Here is a 20,445-nt window from a genome sequence, read left to right as displayed (position 1 = left end):
GCCACGTTAAAGAGGTCTTGTTGTGGGATTTGAGGGCCATCTTCAGCCTTTTTAAGTTTGCACTGAATGTAAGGGGCAGACTGGGAAATAAAATGGGTATTAAGAACAATAGATCTGGGGAAGGTTCCAAAATGGCCGAATAGGAACAGCTCCAGTCTACAGCTCCCAGCGTGAGCAACACAGAAGACGGGTGATCTCTGCATTTCCAACTGAGGTACCGGGTTTATCTCACTGGGGCTTGTCGGACAGTGGGTGCAGGAGAGCAGGTGCAGCCCATGGACTGAGCTGAAGCAGGGCAAGGCATTGCCTCACCTGGGAAGTGCAAGGGGTCAGGGAATTCCCTTTCCTAGCCAAGGGAAGCCGAGACAGATAGCACCTGGAAAATCGGGTCACTCCCACCCTAATAATGTGCTTTCTGAACGGTCTTAGCAAATGGCACACCAGGAGATTATATCCTGCACCTGACTCAGAGGGTCCCACACCCATGATGGGACTAGCACAGCAGTCTGAGATCTAACTGCAAGGCAGCAGCAAGGCTGGGGGAGGGGCACCTGCCATTGCTGAGGCTTGAGTAGGTAAACAAAGTGGCGGGAGGTTCAAACTGGGTGGAGCCCACCACAGCTCAAGGAGGCCTGTCTGCCTTTTTAGACTCCACCTCTCGGGGCAGGGCATAGCTGAACAAAAGGCAGCAGAAACTTCTGCAGACTTAAATGTCCCTGTCTGACAGCTTTGAAGAGAGTAGTGGATCTCCCAGCACAGAGTTTGAGATCTGAGAACGGACAGACTGCCTCCTCAAGTGGGTCCCTGACCCCAGAATAGCCTAACTGGGAGGCATCTCCCAGTAGGGGCCGACTGACACCTCATATGGCCAGGTGCCCCTCTTGAGACAAAGTTTCCACAGTAACGATCAGGCAGCAACAAGGCTGTTCTGCAATATTTGCGGTTCTGCAGCCTCTGGCAATACCCAGGCAAACAGGGTCTGGAGTGGACCTCCAGCAAACTCCAACAGACCTGCAGCTGATGATCCTGACTGTTAGAAGGAAAACTAACGAACAGAAAGGGCATCCATACCAAAAGCCCATCTGTATGTCACCATGATGAAAGACCAAAGGTAGATAAAACCACAAAGATGGGGAGAAACCAGAGCAGAAAGGCTGAAAATTCTAAAAATCAGAGCGCCTCTTCTCCTCCAAAGGAACGCAGCTCCTTGCCAGCAACAGAACAAAGCTCTGACTTTGATGAGTTGAGAGAAGAAGGCTTCAGATGATCGTAATAACAAACTTCTCAGAGCTAAAGGAGAATGTTCGAACCCATTGCAAAGAAGCTAAAAACCTTGAAAAAAGATTAAACAAATGACTAATTAGAATAACTAGTGTAGAGAAGACCTTAAATAACCTGACGGAGCTGAAAACCATGGCACGAGAACTACGTGATGCATGCACAAGCTTCAGTAGCCAATTCAATCAACTGGAAGAAAGGGTGTCAGTGATTGAAGATCAAATGAATGAAATGAAGTGAGAAGATAATTTTAGAGAAAAAAGTAAAAAGAAATGAACAAAGCCTACAAGAAATATGGGACTATGTGAAAAGACCAAATCTACCTCTGATTGGTGTACCTGAATGTGACGGGGAGAATAGAACCAAGTTGGAAAACACTCTTCAGGAGAACTTCCCCAACCTAGCAAGGCAGGCCAACATTCAAATTCAGGAAATACAGAGAACACCACAAAGATACTCCTCGAGAAGAGCAACCCCAAGACACATAATTGTCAGATTCACCAAAGTTGAAATGAAGGAAAAAATGTTAAGGGCAGCCAGAGAGAAAGGTCAGGTTACCCACAAAGGGAAGCCCATCAGACTAATAGTGGATCTCGGCAGAAACTCTACAAGCCAGAAGAGAGGGGGGGCCAATATTCAACATTCTTAAAGAAAAGAATTTTCAACCCAGAATTTCATACCCAGCCAAACTAAGCTTCATAAGTGAAGGAGAAATAAAATCCTTTACAGACAAGCAAATGCTGAGAGATTTTGTCACCACCAGGCCTGCCTTACAACAGCTCCTAAAGGAAGCACTAAACATGGGAAGGAACAACTGATATCAGTCACTGCAAAAACATGCCAAATTGTAAAGACCATCGATGCTAGGAAGAAACTGCATCAATTAATGAGCAAAATAACCAGCTAACATCATAATGACAGGATCAAATTCACACATAACCATATTAACCTTAAATGTAAAAGGACTAAATGCGCCAATTAAAAGACACAGATTGGCAAATTGGATAAAGAGTCAAGACCCATCAGTGTGCTGTATTCAGGAGACCCATCTTACGTGCAGAGACACAAATAGGCTCAAAATAAAGGGATGGAGGAAGATATACCAAGCAAATGGATAACAAAAAAAAGCAGGGGTTGCAATCCTAGTCTCTGATAAAACAGTCTTTAAACCAACAAAGATCAGAAAAAAAAAAATCCTTCAAAAAATCAATGAATCCAGGAGCTGGTTTTTGAAAAGATCAACAAAATTAATAGACCACTAGCAAGACTAATAAAGAAGAAAAGAGAGAAGAATCAAATAGACACAATAAAAAATGATAAAGGGGATATCACCACTGATCCCACAGAGATACAAACTACCATCAGAGAATACTATAAACACCTCTATGCAAATAAACTCGAAAATATAGAATAAATGGATAAATTCCTGGACACACACACCTTCCCAATACTAAACCAGGAAGAAGTTGAATCCCTGAATAGACCAATAACAGGCTCTGAAATTGAGGCAATAATTAAGAGCCTACCAACCAAAAAAAGTCCAGGACCAGACGGAGTCACAGTTGAATTCTACCAGAGGTACAAAAAGGAGCTGGTACCATTCCTTCTGAAACTATTCCAATCAATAGAAAAAGAGGGAATCCTCTCTCACTCATTTTATGAGGCCAGCATCATCCTGTTACCAAAGCCTGGCAGACACACAACAAAAAAAGATAATTTTAGACCAATATCCCTGATGAACATCGATGCAAAAATCCTCAATAAAATACTGGCAAACCAAATCCAGCAGCACATCAAAAAGCTTATCCACCATGATCAAGTTGGCTTCATCCCTGGGATGCAAAGCTGGTTCAACATATGCAAATCAATAAATATAATCCATCATATAAACAGAAACAAAGACAAAAACCACACGATTATCTCAATAGATGCAGAAAAGGCCTTCAAAAAATTCAACAGCCCTTCATACTAAAAACTCGCAATAAATTAGGTATTGATGGGACATATCTCAAAATAATAAGAGCTATTTATGACAAACCCACAGCCAATATCATACTGAATGGGCAAAAACTGGAAGCATTCCCTTTGAAAACTGGCACAAGACAGGGATGCCATCTCTCACCACTCCTATTCAACATAGTGTTGGAAGTTCTGGCCAGGGCAATCAGGCAGGAGAAAGAAATAAAAAGTATTCAATTAGGAAAAGAGGAAGTCAAGTTGTCCCTGTTTACAGATGACATGATTGTATATTTAGAAAACCCCATCATCTCAGCCCAAAATCTCCTTAAGCTGATAAACAACTTCAGTGAAGTCTCAGGATACAAAATCAATGTGCAAAAATCACAAGCATTCTCATACACCAATAACAGACAAACAGAGAGCCAAATCATGAGTGAACTCCCATTCACAATTGCTTCAAAGAGAATAAAATACCTAGGAATCCAACTTACAAGGGACGTGAAGGACCTCTTCAAGCAGAATCACAAACCACTGCTCAATGACATAAAAGAGGACAAACAATGTTCTTCCAAACAAATGGAAGAACATTCCATGCTCATGGATAGGAAGAATCAATATCATGAAAATGGCCATACTGCCCAAGGTAATTTATAGATGCAATGCCATCCCCATCAAGCTACCAATGACTTTCTTCACAGAATTGGAAAAAACTACTTTAAAGTTCATATGGAATCAAAAAACAGCCTGCATTGCCAAGACAATCCTAAGCAAAAAGAACAAAGCTAGAGGCATCACACTACCTGACTTCAAACTATACTACAAGGCTACAGTAACCAAAACAGCATGGTACTGGTACCAAAACAGATATATAGACTAATGGAACAGGACAGAGCCCTCAGAAATAATACCACACATCTACAACCATCTGATCTTTGACAAACCTGACAAAAACAAGAAATGGGGAAAGGATTCCCTATTTAATAAATGTTGCTGGAAAAACTGGCTAGCCATATGTAGAAAGCTGAAACTGGATCCCTTCCTTACACCTTATACAAAAATTAATTCAAGATGGATTAAAACTTCAATGTCAGACCTAATACCATAAAAACCCTAGAAGAAAACCTAGGCAATACCATTCAGGACATAGGCATGGGCAAGGACTTCATATCTAAAACACCAAAAGCAATGGCAACAAAAGCCAACATTGAGAAATGGGATCTAATTAAACCAAAGAACTTCTGCACAGCAAAGAAACTACCATCAGAGTGAACAGGCAACCTACAGAATGGGAGAAAATTTTTGCTATCTACCCATCTGACAAAGGGTGGATATCCAGAATCTACAAAGAACTAAAATTTACAAGAAAAAAATCAAACAACCCCATCAAAAAGTGGGCAAAGGATATCAACAGACATTTCTCAAAAGAAGACATTTATGCAGCCAACAGACACATGAAAAAAAAAAAAAAAACTCATCATCACTGGCCATCAGAGAAATGCAAATCAAAACCACAATGAGATACCATCTCACACCAGTTAGAATGGCGATCACTAAAAAGTCAGGAAACAACATGTGCTGGAGAGGATGTGGAGAAATAGGAACACTTGTACACTGCTGGTGGGACTGTAATCTAGTTCAACCATTGTGGAAGACAGTGTGGCGATTCCTCAAGGATCTAAAACTAGAAATACCATTTGACCCAGCCATCCCATTACTGGGGATATACCCAAAGGATTATAAATCATGCTGCTATAAAGACATATGCACATGTATGTTTATTGTGGCACTATTCACAATAACAAAGACTTGGAACCAACTCAAATGTCCATCAATGATAGGCTGGATTAAGAAAATGTGGCACATATACACCATGGAATACTATGCAGCCATAAAAAAGGATGAGTTCATGTCCTTTGTAGGGACATGGATGAAGCTGGAAACCATTATTCTGAGAAAACTATCACAAGGACAGAAAACCAGACACCACATGTTCTCACTCATAGGTGGGAATTGAACAATGAGAACACTTGGACACAGGAAGGGGAACATCACACACCAGGGCCTGTCATGGGGTGGGGGAGACGGGAGGGATAGCATTAGGAGAAATACATAATGTAAATGATGAGTTAATGGGTGCAGCACACCAACATGGCACATGTATACATATGTAACAAACATGCACATTGTGCCCATATACCCTAGAACTTAAAGTATATATACATAAAAAAAGAACAATAGTTCCTTCTTGGGAGGCAGGGTCAATGCAGGTATATTTTTGGAGAGCCTCTGAAAGGCGGGAAAGGAATTGGACAGGATTTTCATCTGCCTTTTGGGAAATTTCTTTAAGTTTTTCAAAATTTACAGCCTTATGGGCAGCTTTGTTTTTGTTTTGTTTTGTTTTGTTTTTTGTTTTTGTTTTTGTTTTTGTTGTTTTTTGACATGGAGTCTCGCTCTGTCACCCAGGCTGGAGTGCAGTGGCACGATCTCAGCTCACTGCAACCTTTGCCTCTCGGGTTCACACCATTCTCCTGCCTCAGCCTCCTGAGTAGCTGGGACTACAGGTGCCTGCCGCCACGCCCAGCTAATTTTTGTATTTTTAGTAGAGGCAGGGTTTCACCATGTTAGCCGGGATGGTCTGGATCTCTTGACTTCGTGATCTGCCCACCTCAGCCTCCCAAAGTGCTGGGATTACAGGTGTGAGCCACTGCACGTGGCCTTTACCTTGCAGCTTTGTTAAGGCCTGCAATGAGGCAAGTAATCATATGGTTACAGACGCCCGGCCTGGGTCTGTAGGTTGGTACTCCCAGGAAGGCTCTTCCCAGGGAACAGCAGCAGCTCCTACGGGCTTAGTAGGATCTTGCCCATGAAGATTGTCAGCATGTGCCTGTGCTGTGAGCCACACTCTTTCCTTCTTTTCTGGAAGGAGATATAGAAGAGAGGATAATGTAGAGATCATGCCAAGTGAGTTCATAAGATTGGGTAAGATGTTTAAATTCTTTGATGTAAGTATCGGAATCAGAGGAGAAGGATCTGAGACATTTTTCAATCTGTTGAGAGATTGGAAAGGGAGAAAGGGACATGGACACGGATGGTCCCCTTGGCTCCTGCTACTTCTGGAGAGGAAGCAAGGGAGCTGGTTGCTGAGCATGCTGGGCCCAAGAGCAGGTAAGGGGCGGAGATGGAGAGGACTCAGAGTCAGAAGCGGAGTGGTTGGAGAGAGGGGGACAGAGGGTTAGAGCCAGAGCGGGGACATACAGTGAAGGATCGTGATGCTCTGGTGGAGGATCATGATGCTGTCAGGGAGGGGGAAAATTGGTGGGGTCAAAGAAAGAGGAGTTGTCGGCTGGGGCTGTTGCAGGTGTGGTGGGAGACCAGTCGGGAGAGGAGGATTTGGAAAGTAGAGCAGGACTGTCAGAGGGAAGGGCGGTTACGAAGAGTGAAGAAATCCTGAACATCAGGAATCTCAGACCATTTCCCATTGCGATGGCAAAAGTTGTCTAAGTCTCTAAGTATATTGAAATCAAAAGCACCGTTTTCAGGCCATTGGGAGCCATTGTCCAGTTGGTATTGAGGCTATGCGGTATTGCAGTGAAAGATAAGCCTCTTAGAATGGACCTCTGAATGGAGGCTGAGAGCCTTGAGATTGCGGAGGAGACACCCAAAGTGGGTGGTCTTGGGATGGGTAGACTGAGAGGCTCCCATAGTGAATGGAGAGTGGTAGGTAGAGGAAGAAGAGACTGCCAATGACAAGGATGGCAAGAGAGGGTGTCCCCTGTCCTGTGGGCCTTGTCTGGAATACAGGAGGCAGCTGCCAAGTCAGGCATCCTCCAGGCCTCCTCTATTCTGGACACCTCTTTTCTGAGGGGTGATGGAGGGTGTGGGGGAGGAGAGAGAGAGAGAGAGAGTCCTCTAAGTACACCCAGCCAGATCCTATCCCCTTCCTGGGTTTCGGCACCAAAATGTAACGTTAGCCAAGAGAAAGAACACAAGAGAGACCCAAAGTCAGGCAAGTAAGTTTATTATCCTGCCGGGCTGCTTCACCCCAGTCAGTCAGAGGAGGCAGCCCTGGAGCTTACAAAATGAGGGGTTCATATGGGGGAGAGAGACCCTGGGGTTGTCAGTTAACTTTACCACATATCATCTGGTGACCGGCTTGCAATATAGGAATTTACAAGAGGATGTAACTTAGGTTTATCCACATTTTTTGTGACCTTCCCCATGCCGCCCATTGGGCTGTAAGCAAGTCTGGTGACCTTGCTGTAGCACCTAGATAAGGGTCCAGGAATGCAGCTGCAGAGTATTCAGGGTCAGGGTCAGCTGCATTGTGTGTGGGGGGGGGCGGGTCCTGGGGCAGCTTGTCCCTAACAGGGTCAGGATCAGTTCTATCTGGTTCTGTATTTGCTGTCCGTCTGTAAATGCTGAGAATGGCAGAGGAAGGTCAAATGTAGACGTTCAGGTTTTATCTTTTTTGGATTTTCCTACTTCTCCTGTACAGGAAATAACTTACTGTCTAAACCTCATACTATCCCATTAAATGTCAAGAGTGCTGTCTTAGAGAGGCCTGAATTAGTTCATGACGTTAAGTACTGGAAGTCCCAGGAGGAATGCCCAGCAAGTGGAATCCAAGACGTTCTCGCCTTCTAGGGGACAGGGCCATCACCAGGATTCAGACAAGGAAAGGGGAGGTTTGGTTTGTGTTCCAGTTCTGAGCCCTTTACCTCGTCCCTCCAGAAGCTGGCCTTTGCACCTCGGAGCTGGTGCTGCCCAGCCAACCACGCCATGCGCGGGAGGCCACTGGGACCCCACTTGCCTGGCAGCCCAACCGGAGACCCAGCTGCCTGGGAAGGTACGAAGATAATGACAGGCAGCCCTGGCGGGCCCGGAAGACCCTCTATCCCTCCTGTTTCCCTGTTCTTGCATTCGGGGAGCCCTGGACTGGCTGGCGGCGCAGGAAAGCGCGGAAGGGCGGGTGGGGGACCTGCTACCGCCCAGGGAGACGGTGCTGCGTTCTTTGGAAATCAGGGAGACCGTCCTCTAGCCCCCTTGCCCCAGGCGGCAGCGGGAAGATCCTCTCCAGGCAGAGATGACGGGGAACCCCTGCAGCCGGAGGGTCTCCCTGGCAAAGGTCGGGGGAGAGGGGAGGCGGTAACGGCCCGGGGGCTCCGGCACTGAGACGCCAAGGAGGTTCTCCAAGCAGCCTCCACCCACCAGCCTCGCCAGGAGAGCGTGGATACTTGAGCGGCCCCAAGCGAGTCCTCGGGGACTGGAGGGCCTAGGGGCAGCGCCCGGAACAAAGGCCCGCAGAGGGGTCCTGGAAAGAGCGGCTCCCCGGGGGCGGCTCCCCTCTCTCCCCTCCTCTCCCGCCAGCTCCTCCTCCTCCTCCCCTTCCTCCCGCAGAGGCCCGGCCAGCGCGCGGCCCGAGCAGCGCCAACTTCGCCAACGGTTCCCAAGTTGCCGGGAGCGCAGGGGTGGGAGCTGGGTGGGGTGAGGAAGAAGAGGAGGAGGGCTCCCGGACGCCTTGGACGCGGTTCAGGAATCCGCTGCCACTCGCCGGCTAGGGCCGGAGCGGGGAGGGCGCCAGGCAGGACTTCTCGCGGGCTCGCTGCGCAGGACGGCGCCCTCCTGGCGCCGCTTCCCTTCCAGCGTGCGGACCGGCCGGGCCGCGCCTGCATCCCTCCCGCCTGCCCCGGAGAGGGCGTACAGCCCGGGCCGCGCGGGCGCCGGGGCCACGGAACCGCTTCTGTCGGGATCTTCCAAGAGGAAGGCAAAGTTGCGAGCGGATGCTGCCCGCGCCGGACCCCAGCCGTGGAGGGTCGGGGCCGCCCGCGCCGGTGGAGCCTCGGCAGCTGGGGTAAGTGCGGCGCGGGCGTCCTGGAACCGCCGCCCGGCCGGGGGGAGGCCGCCCAGCCGGGAGCCCCCCGCCTTCCGCGTCCAGGCGCGCGCGCCAAACTTTGGAGGGAGAAGGGGACGAAGCGGAGGGTGGGAGGTGGAGTTCCCGGCTCGGGGAAAAGCCCAGGCAGGCACCCACAACCCGCTGCACCCTGATCACACCTGCCAGGTACCCACAGCTCATCGCCACTCATACCCCGCACACCGCGCAGGCCGATCTGCGCACACCCACACCGGCCAGGCACGTGCCACCCACCGAAATGCACATTCCTGGGAGCGCGGGGGATTTGGCCTCTACACCAGGCACGTCCTCACACCCCTCCCTCACATCCACGGCCTTTGTCTGCTACCCCCGCAGCCCCCAAGGAGAGGGAGCCCCCAAAGCGCAGCGGGCAGGAGGGAGGCTGCCTGGGTTTTGAAAAGTCGTGGCCAGAACCCCGAGACCAAGGGCGGGGGAGCAGACGTTGCAGTGGGTTCTCGGGGTTCTGCAGGAGCCGATTTGGTGTGGAAACTCGGTGTCTGGGTGATGTGTCTGGGTGTGCGAAGCCCTTCCGGAGGCGAGGCCCAGAGAGAGGAGGGAGTGATTCATAAACTCAGAGCCGGCGTGCCAGGGTCTGTGAGCAGAGTGGAAGAGGCTGGCAGGCCGCTGCTGCGCTAGACAGAAGGGTAGTGGCCGTGACAGTCTTCCAGGGAAGCAGGGACCCTTCCCCCCAGCGGATGTGCTTCCTCCAGGGACTTCCAAGGGAACTGGATGAGCAGATTCCAGTCCTGGGTGTGGACGGAGTAAGGGGAGGTAAGGGAATTTAAGCCTAAAAGGTTAGGGAGACCAAGGCAGGCCTGAAGCCTTAATGATTTTCCTCGCACCTGAAATTGTGTTTGGTTTCTGATGCGTGGTGTTCCTGGGCCCCAGGATGTCCCTGGGATTGTCCTGGGCCTAGCATAGTGCCTGGCACAGTGGGCACTCAGTCAGTACTTGCTTGATGAATAATGACCCCGGTAATTATCACTCATTATGGACTCACTGTGAGGCAAGCCCAGTGGGCCTCTGCTGGTTTGAAATTGGTCTTCCAGCAGAGAAGGGGACCTGAGTAGCTCCTGGGAGCCCTGCCTGATCTGTTTGGGCCAGTGGCCCAGGTACTGTGTGTTCCACTGTGTCCCGTGGGCTGGCCTTGGGAGACTTGAGCTCATCATTGGCCTCTGCCCCTCTAAGGGCAGCAGGAAAACTTCATTTCTGTATCTGGCTAAGATGGGGTTGATGTGGGTTTTGGTAGATGGCAGGCTGTTTGGCAGATTCTGTGGGTTCTCAACTGAAGAGTAACTTTAGATCTGCAGCAGAGAGAGGAGTTGATTCCATCAACACCCCCCCGCCCCCACCCCCCGTCTCCTGACTGCAGGAGAGAGGGGTGGGTACCTGGAGAAAGAGACGGGCCAGGCTGCTGGGCATGTGGTGGGGGCAGGCAGAACATGGGAACATGTAGAATTCAGGGGCAGCTGTTTTTCTGCCTGGCTTCTGATGGCCTGGCTGGAGATGGGTCTCATGAAGGGTCTAGGAGCTGTGTTCTGCAGCAGTGGCTTGGCTCTGTAGTGGCAGCAGTTAGAGGGGTGGTCACAGTCCCTTTACTGAGTATTGCTGTGGAGTTTCCCAGAGGAGCAGAGACATTCGTGTTCCTGGAACTGGATTGCCAGTAGTCTTGGGATTGAGAGTGCACAAAGATGTGGGGGCGGCCTGGGCATGTCATCCAAAAGAAATGTGTCATTCCCCACCCCTGCCCCCTTGTGAAGAGCTCTGACTAGGTTCAGTGTGCATTTCAAACTTCTAAATGCTGAAATCAGCAAGGCATGTGGGCGGCACCAAGGACTGTGGCCTCAGATGAAAGAGTAGGTAATCTGGGCTTGGCCATCCCCAATTTCAGGTGGAACCCTGCAGCCAGTTCCTTCCCTGTATCACCTTTCCACCTTCATTATGCCCTCTGTGAATCGAGAGTTCTGTATACGTTTTCTAATTATATCATTACATCCTTATGAGGTTAGCATTTCATCTCCATTTTGCAGATTAGGAAACTGAGGATCAGAAAAGTTAAATAACTTTTTCAATGTCACACAGGCAGTGAGAGACAAAGCCAGTATTGGTGTATTTGGTTTTTTGTAACTTTTTTTTTTTTTGAGACGGAGTCTCGCTCTGTTGCCCAGGCTGGAGTGCAGTGGCCGGATCTCAGCTCACTGCAAGCTCCGCCTTCCGGGTTCATGCCATTCTCCTGCCTCAGCCTCCCGAGTAGCTGGGACTACAGGCGCCCACCACCTCGCCCGGCTATTTTTTTGTATTTTTTTCGTAGAGACGGGGTTTCACCGTGTTAGCCAGGATGGTCTCGATCTCCTGACCTCGTGATCCACCCGTCTCGGCCTCCCAAAGTGCTGGGATTACAGGCTTGAGCCACCGCGCCCGGCCAGTTTTTTGTAACTTTGTGTTAGGTTCAGAGGTACATATACAGGTTTGTTACATAGCTAAATTGCATGTCTGGGGGTTTGGTGTACAGATTATTTCATCAGCCAGGTAGTAAAGCATAGTATCCAACAGGGAGTTGTTGGGTTTGTTTTGTTTTGTTTTGTTTTGTTTTGTTTGTTTGTGTTTGTTTTGAGACAGGGTCTCTATTGCTCAGGCCGGAGTGCAGTGACATGATCACTGCCACTCACCATAGCCTCAACCTCCCGGGCTCAGGTGATCCTTCTGCCCCAGCCTCCCAAGTAGCTGGCACCACCATCCTGACTAATTTGTTTGTATTTTTTGTGGAGACAGGGTTTCACACAAAAAAAATGTTGCCCAGGCTGGTCTCAAATTCCGGAGCTCTAGCGATCTGCCTGTCTCAGCCTCCCAAAGTGCTGGGATTACAGGTCTGACCCACCGCACAGGCCCGAGATAGGTGGTTTTTGATCCTCACCCTCCCCACTCCCTCCACCCTCAAGTAGGCCCTAGTGTCTGTTGTTCCCTTCTTTGTGTTCAGATGTATATTCAATGTTTAGCTCTCACTTATAAGTAAGAACATGTGGCATTTGATTTTCTGTTCCTGTGTTAGTTTGCTTAGGGTAATAGCCTCCAGCTCCATCCATGTTGCTGCAAAGGACATGATCTCATTCTTCTTTATGGCTGCATAGTATTTCATGGTGTATATTTATCACATTTTCTCTATCTGGTCTACCACTGATGGGCATTTAGGTTGATTTCATGTTTTTGCTATTGTGACTAGTGCTATGATAACCAAACATGTGCATGTATCTTTATGGTAGAACAATTTATATTATTTTGGGTATGTACCCAACAATGGGATTGCTTGGTGGAATGGTAATCCTACTTTGAGTTCTTTGAGAAATCTCCAAACTGCGTTCCACAATGGCTGAACTGATTAACATTCCCCCCAGCAGTGTATAAGCACTCTGTGTTTTGTTTTGTTTGTTTGTTTTTGATGGGGGGCGGGGGGATGGAGTCTTGCTCTGTGGCCAGGCTGGAATGCAGTGGTGCAATCTTGGCTCACTGCAACCTCCACCTCCCAGGTTCAAGCGATTCCCCTGCCTCAGCCTCCTGATAGCTGGGACTATAGGCGCTTACCACCACCATGCCCGGCTAATTTTTTTTTTTTTTTAATTTTAGTAGAGACGAGGTTCCACCATGTTGGCCAGAATGGTCTCGATCTCCTGACCTCGTGATCTGCTCGCCTCAGCCCCCCAAAGTGCTGGGATTACAGGCATGAGCTGCCTCGCCTGGCCAGCACTCCCTTTTCTCCACAACCTGACCAGCATCTGTTAATGTTTGACTTTTTAATAATAGCTATTCTGACTGGTATGAGATGGTATCTCATTGTGGTTTGATTTGCATTTTTCTAATGATTAGTGATGTTGACCATTTTTTCATATGCTTGTTGGCCACATGTATGTCTTCTTTTGAAAAGCATCTGTTTGTGTCCTTTGCCCACTTTTTAATGGGGTGGTTTTTTGCTTGTTAACTTGTTCAAGTTCCTTATAGATTCTGGATATTAGACTTTTGTCGGGTGTATAGTTTGCAAATATTTTCTCCTGTTCTGCAGGTTGTCTATTTACTCTGTTGATAGTTTCTTTTGCTGTGCAGAAGCTCTTTAGTTTAATTAAGTCCCATTTGTCAATTTTTGTTTTTGCCACAATTGCAAAGCCAGTATTTGAACCTGGATCGTCTAACTCCAGAACCCACCCTGTCTCTACCATGCTAGGCTGTCTGCAAGGTCCTTATTGGTTCTCCATGGCAACAGGGAAACAGCCTTGATGCTTCTTACTAACATGGTCCCAGGGCCTCTGCTTGCATTCTTCTTTTTCCACACACTCTGCCGAGCCTGGATTATATCTTAGGCTGTGGGAATCAAAGGCTGGGTGGTACCAGGCTGCTGGAGCCTTCTGTGTGGCTCTGGAGTCAGGAAACTGTGGAGATTTGAGGGGGCACACAGGGAGATGTTGCAGTAATTCCAGTGAGAGATGACTCACTGCTTATCTGAGAAGTTGGGGCAAAGCTGCCACTTGTGACCATACCGTGAATAGGGAAGAAATTGCCAGGTAGACAAAACATCCTCAAATGTTACTGTATTTTTTTCCCCTTTTTGGTCCTCTCCAGGGTAATCTATTACCTGGGGAAATCAGCCCTCACCTGACACCTCCGATTGTCATTCACCTGGTGAACATGAGGGGCCATGTCACAGCTGTCCTTCTGCCCCTCCACATGCTCTGGGGAGCTGGACTCCTCAGCAGTGCCCGGTCCACAGGAGAGAAGGATAGGGCAGAACCGCGACAGCCAGGGGAGGTGATAACCACATGCTCATCTGGTTCCCAGCTCTTGCTTTTATACCCACGCCCCACAGGGAGACAGTAATTATCCGCTGGACCCACTTTACAGCTGAGGACATGAGGCTCAGAGAGATGCAGTGGTTGCCCAAGCTCATGAAGCCAGGGAGCTGCAACGGCCTGGGACAGCCACGTTTTCAGTCACGGTGGTATTTTCTCTCCCCGCCCCCAAGGGCCGAGAGTGGTTATCCCTGCTAGGGCAGGGTCCTCACTGCTCCCCGCACCCTCATCTCTGCCCTGAGAGCCCCCAATACAGGTGTCCATAGCATGGGAAAGGCTGGCACCCTTCAAAAGATGCCAAGAGCATTGGTTGAGCACTGCCCAGCCGGCCCCTGCCCACCTTCCGCAGGAAGCCTGCCTGGGTGAGTTCTGAGAGCTTTCCTAGCACTGAGCTGCAAAGAAACTGGAACCCTCTCGGCCTCCATTGCAGAGGGGACACGCTGACCAGGATGGAAGTTGGGGGACTGGGTGTAGGAAGAAGCCATCCCACTGCAGGGGCCAAGGCTGTCCATCTTTGTGCCCCTGGTTCTATGCCGGTGCCTGAGGCATGGGAGGTTCTTGGAAATGCAGTCAGATGCTGGGTGAAGCCCCGGGAGGGGCTATGAACGCTTCTGCTGGGAACTCCTAGAGGGGCGGCACAGAGAGGCTCTTTGATGCGACTAACACTCAGAGAGTCTCTGGCTTTTGTGAGGTCGTGCCTCAGGAGAGGAGACACTTCTCCTTTTCATCTGTAAAACAGAAATGATATTTGTCACCTTTTCTTCTCTGAGGCCTAAAGAGATGACAGAATGCTGCTGGTCCCACCCTGAGCCCGTGGACTCCACAGCAGGGTGTGGGGTGGCCCCTGACAGGCCTGGACGGTTTGCTCTGTGCTTGCTGGTGGACACGCTTCAGCCCTCTGTCTCCATGGCCCCAAATCTGGTCTGTGGCTCCTGGGCCCCCACCAGCATGGAGGGCAGGGGTGGGCCCCAGGAGCCCCTGACCACCAGTGACTTCTTGTCTCTAGCCGCCCTCCTTCCTCTTGATTCCCCCCGACCCCCCGCCACCTCCTCACAAAGATGGCTGTGTGCTGAGGGACTGTGGCTTCCCTGGGCCCTGGGAAATTTATCACTGAGGTTTCAGAGGACTCTATGAAAAGGATCTGGAGAAAAAGTGTGGAAAATAAACAAGCCAGTTCCCAGCTCAGCCTCTCCTGAATGCCACAAGTAAACAGCCACCTCGGAGGCCAGCCCGGGATGTTCTTATTTGGCCTCTGTGGTTACACCTGCCCCTTCCCCGCCCAGTTCCTCCTCCTTGACTTTGAGAGCCTCATAAGTCAGGGAACACACCCTCCGCTGGCCAGTCCTTGTGCTGCAGGGACGCTGGTGGCTGGGCACAGGAGGAACATGTATATGGGAGAGAAGACGGCCGGGGGTCCCAGCTCAGCCCTGCTCCCTCTGAGTCAGTCCCAAGCCCGGACCCTCCCCAGCAGGCAGACAGTGACCTCTTGGTTGGTTGGTGAGTTTAACTTTGATGGTGCAGAATGATGGGACTTTTCTCCAGTTTTGTGGCATCTAAGAAGCTTGACTTCTTAAACATTGCTTTAGGTTCGATAAACCAAAGCTAATTTTCTCGTTATGTCTCTCCAAGGTGGGGCCTACCTGTGAGCAAACCCTCATACATTCATTTACTTTGTAGGCTACCTGAACAAAAATGTCAGATTTCTTTGCTTTGGGCTCGAGTCCTATCAGCTCAGGGGTGGTGGTGTAAGGTGGCACCGGTGATTTCCAGAAACTCAGGCACTATTCTGAGTGACTAAGTCTGTGGGGTAGGAAGCACATTTTCCATCCTTAATAACTTCGATTTACTTAGTGACCAACTTTAAAACCAAGCACCTGGTGAGAAGCGGGAGAGCCGGGCTTGGCAGTGGAGGGTCCTCACCTTGCATCCAGGGAGTGGCTGAGGGCTCTTCTCATTCTCTGTGGCTGTGCTGAGCTGAGTCTGCAAGCCTCTGGGATTTGGGGAGTGGGGCACTGCCAGAAGGTTCTGGTTCCTGCTTTGTCCTGCTGCTGCCAGGCTTCTGGAGAGGGTGGTTGTGAGGTGAGTCCTGCATTCCGCACATCCACTGGTTCCAATTCTACATATTGGGCTTCCGAAGAAAGTTCTGGTTCATAAGACGGCTTCACAGCTTAGCCGTCTGCAGACTAGTCTGCAGGTTGATCGGCTTTCTGTCGTGTGCGTGCTGTTCCTGTTCACACATGCCGCGCGGATGCCTGCCTGTGCCTGTGCCAGCCCCAGCCCACACAGCTACCTGAGATTTAGCCCTAGGCGTCCCCCCGACCCTTTCCCGCTTCCCCCTTCTCGTCCCTTCCTCTCCAGCTGCCTCGCCATCTGCAGGATTCTGGAAAGTGCTAACGTGTGTGAGCCAAACAGTGCTATCCGAGGAAATATTTTGAAAACACCCCGGCCACCCGCTTCCCCACACTGTGACTACGCTGATTTTCAGCGAGGAGTTCACAACTCCAGCTACAGGGCAGGGCTGCAGGTGCCTCGCTTTCCTCTGGAGACTTCCAGGGGTTTGTCAGGGACCCAGAGGCAAGCTGAGGGCCTGTCCTGCAGGGTTGAGGACAGACGTGTCTGAAAAGGCCCCGAGAATAGGAACCTAGAACCTGCCAGTCATGAAGCAGTGTCAGCCACCAGAGGATGAAGAACCGACCGTGATCTCAGGTCAAGCACTTGCCTTCTTTTTACCCGGACACATGCTATTTCTTTTTCACTTTTCTTCCTTCTTTTGCATCTGGTGTAGGTGTCTGGGGGTAGCATGCACAGGAAACAATCATAGTAAGAGCAGCTGGCGTGCCTAGCACTACCCTGAGCACCTCCAGGGCGTCCTCACTGAGTTCTCACCGGAAGCTCCAGAGATGGCTCCGGTTATTCCCAACATTTTACAGATGGGAAAACAGAGGCAGACAGGCTGGATAAGTTGCTGACATGCCACAGCTGGTGAGGGGCAAAGCTGGGCCCAACCCCCGCAGCTGACTGCAGACTCTGTGCTCTCAGTACCACCTGTGTGTGCATCTGTCCCATTGTGGCTGCACCGAGAGGAGAAACGGCACACAGACACTCATTTTCAAACCGTGGCCAGTGCATGTCATTGCATTCTGACTGGGAAGCTCTGGCAATGCTGGCATTGCATGGCCCATTATGGGCACTACCAGTGAGCCTCGGCCTTCTCCAGGTCTGACTCTGGTACCTGTTGGCTGCCCTGGGTGGGGCATTTTGGATCCTGCATCAGGGTCTTTTGCCCGCTCTGCTGATTCTGCTCCCCTGTGCCCTGACCTGGTCACAGGAAGGGTGCAAATGGCAGCGGGTGTGGTCTCAGTTAGCAAGGGGGAGCTGGCAGATCAGGGACTTCTGCCTCCCTAGTGGCCATTCCAGCAAGACAGAAACCCCACCCTGAGTGATGTCTGGCCCTGTGATCTTTCAGCAAATATTTCTTCCCCAGCCTCACCTGGACTCAGTATCCCACGTTCCAAATTGTCCTCATTTCCCAGACACACACACCCTGCTCTCTGTAGCCTTCCCAGCTGCCAAGGACATTCCCTTCTTCCCCCTTTTTCCCTTGGCTTGAATGCCACGTTCTCCTGGAAGCCTGGGTGGTGGCCCCTCCCCATGGCTGCCCATGGGTCCCCCTCGCCGCACTGCCCACAGTATTGTGATTGCTGGTTCAGTGATCTGTGGTCTGCACCAGGCAACAGGATCTGCAAGGGCAGGACAGCTGTCTGCCTTGTTCATCCTTGTAGCCCCTGACTTAACAGTGAGTGCCGCTACCTGTTTATGGAAGGAATGAGTGACAGATGTGGCACAGGACCCTCAGGGGGCTGCTGGCTGGGAGAGTGGGGCAGGCCCAGTCCAGGATGCTTCTGTGAGGGAGTGCTTTGTGTCTGGGGAGGGTGGCAGGAGTCATGGTGAGCGGGAGGGGTGGCTAACATGGGCCAAGGAAAAGACAGGAAGAGTGGGACCCGGGCACATGGCCTCTTGAGGTCATTATCCCATGGGTATTTGACTGGGATACAGAGGATGAGCCTGAAACCCTTCTAGAAGCCCCTCTAGTCCCGCCACTAGTCTGTCTGCCTGCCCTGGATACCCCTTTTTGGGCTGGTGGCTGGCTGCACTCTGGGCCCACTGCTCAGCCCCACCAGCTTGTGGACAGCTGTTCAACCGCTCAACAGTCCAGTCCCCATCCCCAAATAACAAGGCCTCCCGTGGCTGAGTCGTTTCCCTGAGCAGAGAGAAGGAAGTCCTGCTGGCCGGCTGCCTCCCCATGGGTGGGTAGAAGTGTTCTGTGGCCCCAGCTCCAGCCCTCAAGCTGTCTGTCCTTGCAAAAGTAGTGGGGCGCAGAGTGCTGGGTTCTTGGGTGTCACCTGTCCAGGTATTGCTCACCTATGCTCATGCTGACACTGCAAGATGGAGGGACTTTCAGGCTGGAAGAGAGGAGACCTGGGTGCCCCAGTAACCACCTTTGATTCCCGCTGTGATGAGTCCACAAAGGTAGACATGAGGGAAGGCTTGGGGAAGGCTTCCTGGAGGAGGCAGGCATTCCAGTGCACGAGGGAAGCTGGGCAAAGGCACGAGGATGGGAAAGTTCAGATCGAAGACAGGGACTGGTGAGGAGTCTGACTGGACTGAACTGAAATGTGTAGATGCACAAGGAGAGAGAGACAGGCAGGGTGGAGTTGCGGTTACGCACATAGGCTCTAGAGCTAGGCTGCCTTCATGGGAACCCCAACTCCCCACTTACTGGCTGTGTGGCCGTGGCCAAGTAGCTTACCTTCTTTGTGCTCAGTTTTCTCACTACTGGTACCCACCACATGGGGATGATATGGGAATAAAATGTATTTCTATACAAGTGTTGAGAGCAGTGCCTGGCACACTGAGCATCAAGAAGGGTGAGCTGATATTATATAGGTATATGTTTTAATGCAGCTAGAAAAGGAAATCGAGGTCAGATCATAGAGGCCCTTGAATGTCATTCTTTCCATTCACTAAGCACCTGCCATGTGCCAGATTCTTCACAGTCATTCTCACCAAGCGCCCTACAACCCGGCAAGGTTGTTATCAATGTCTCCATTTCACAGATTAGGAAACAGGCTCAGAGAGGTTGAGTAACCTGCCGAAGGTCACTCAGTCAGGGAGAGTCAGAGCCAGTAATAACACCCAGGTCTGCTGTCGCTTGAGTCTTCCCTCAAAGTGAAGATTGGAGAGACATGGCAGGGGCATCACAGGGATGAGCCCTGGGCTGGGGCTGCAGTCAGGAGCAGAGCAGGAATGTGGCAACTGTGGGTCCCTGGAACAGGGCGGAGACGGGGAGAGATGCCAGGCGGGCCTGGAGGGTAGGGAGGCCCGGAGGCCACAGCATACAGCTCACCATTCATAGCCCAGGGCAAACCATTGAGTCATTGGGGGAAAACATGACATCACTGAGTCTCACTGTCTGCCGCCCACCTGCTGTCTGCCCTCTGTGGTTCTCCTGATGACCTCAGTGCTCCAAGTCCTGCAAGGGGACCCACACACCCCAGGTCGCAGGGCCAGGTCAGCACTCCAGCTTCCTGCACTGGGTTTCCCTCCCCAGCCACTGTCTCCCACTTCCCCACCTCTCCCCTCCCTGCTTGGGGCTCCTGCCCCAGCCCTACTTATACACACTGCTGAGGCAGAAGCTTCTGGAAGTGGTACTGGGCATGAAGAACTTCCAGAAGGGCTTCCATGCCAAGCCCTTGATTGGAATTCCGGGCGGGGAGGGGACAGCTCAGAAGCCTGTGTCGAGCTTTTAGAGTTGCTTTTCCTTGAGAATGGTGCTGCTGTTTGGGTGGGATCACTTTTAAAAAGTAGAGCCTGGTAGAGCTACGTGACCAGCACTATGCCATGACCTAGAGGAGATTCCGACTGACGGGCAGGCCCCGCCTTCCTGGATAATACAGTTGAGTGTCTGAGAGTTCTTTCTGTACTAAGCATCTTTGAGCTGAGTGCTTTGTTTTCATCCACCTGATTGCACAAGGTAGTCTCATTTTACAGATGCCATTCCTGAGGCCCAGAGAGGTTAGGCAACTTGTCCAAGGCCACACAGCCAGGATTCACACCCATAACTGTCCAACTCCAGATGTGCTCTTAGCCACTCTGCCATCCGGCCACAAATGAAGCTACCAGAGAACCATAGAAGGTGGAACGTACGCAATATTTGCCCCATAAATTGTACAGTGCAGACAGGAAGTACAGGGAGTTTTCATGTCAGAGTGTAGGTCACTCCCCCGAGTGGCTTGAAGTCTGTAGATCCATTTAGGAGAACATCCAGCTTCACTGGCTGTGCAAATCCCACCCATGCAGCTGTTTGGGGTGAGAAGTTTCTTTTTTTTTTTTTTTGAGACGTAGTCTCGCTCTGTCGCCCAAGCTGGAGTGCAGTGGCCGGATCTCAGCTCACTGCAAGCT

The 20,445-nt window shown here is 50.7% G+C and overlaps 1 protein-coding gene across 3 annotated transcripts in view; it reads left to right on the top strand.

The window, feature by feature from the left end:
- Window positions 1–7,872: 7,872 nt before the first annotated feature.
- Window positions 7,873–20,445, top strand: part of CHST3 (carbohydrate sulfotransferase 3) — a 51,677-nt gene continuing 39,104 nt past the window's right edge. The window contains exon 1 of one of the 3 annotated variants that reach the window (XM_077946646.1): window positions 7,873–8,083. The gene's annotated coding sequence lies outside the window, so the exon portion shown is untranslated. Of the gene's footprint in view, window positions 8,084–8,782; window positions 9,089–15,318; window positions 15,481–20,445 lie in introns of those variants that run through there. The other 2 variants (XM_001106464.5, XM_015147419.3) reach the window with 2 other exon arrangements.

This window comes from Macaca mulatta, chromosome 9 (assembly GCF_049350105.2).
Source record: "Macaca mulatta isolate MMU2019108-1 chromosome 9, T2T-MMU8v2.0, whole genome shotgun sequence".
NCBI classification, from domain to species: Eukaryota; Metazoa; Chordata; class Mammalia; order Primates; family Cercopithecidae; genus Macaca; species Macaca mulatta.
Note: the sequence above shows the minus strand (reverse complement) of the source record. Positions and strands in the feature narration are given on the sequence as shown.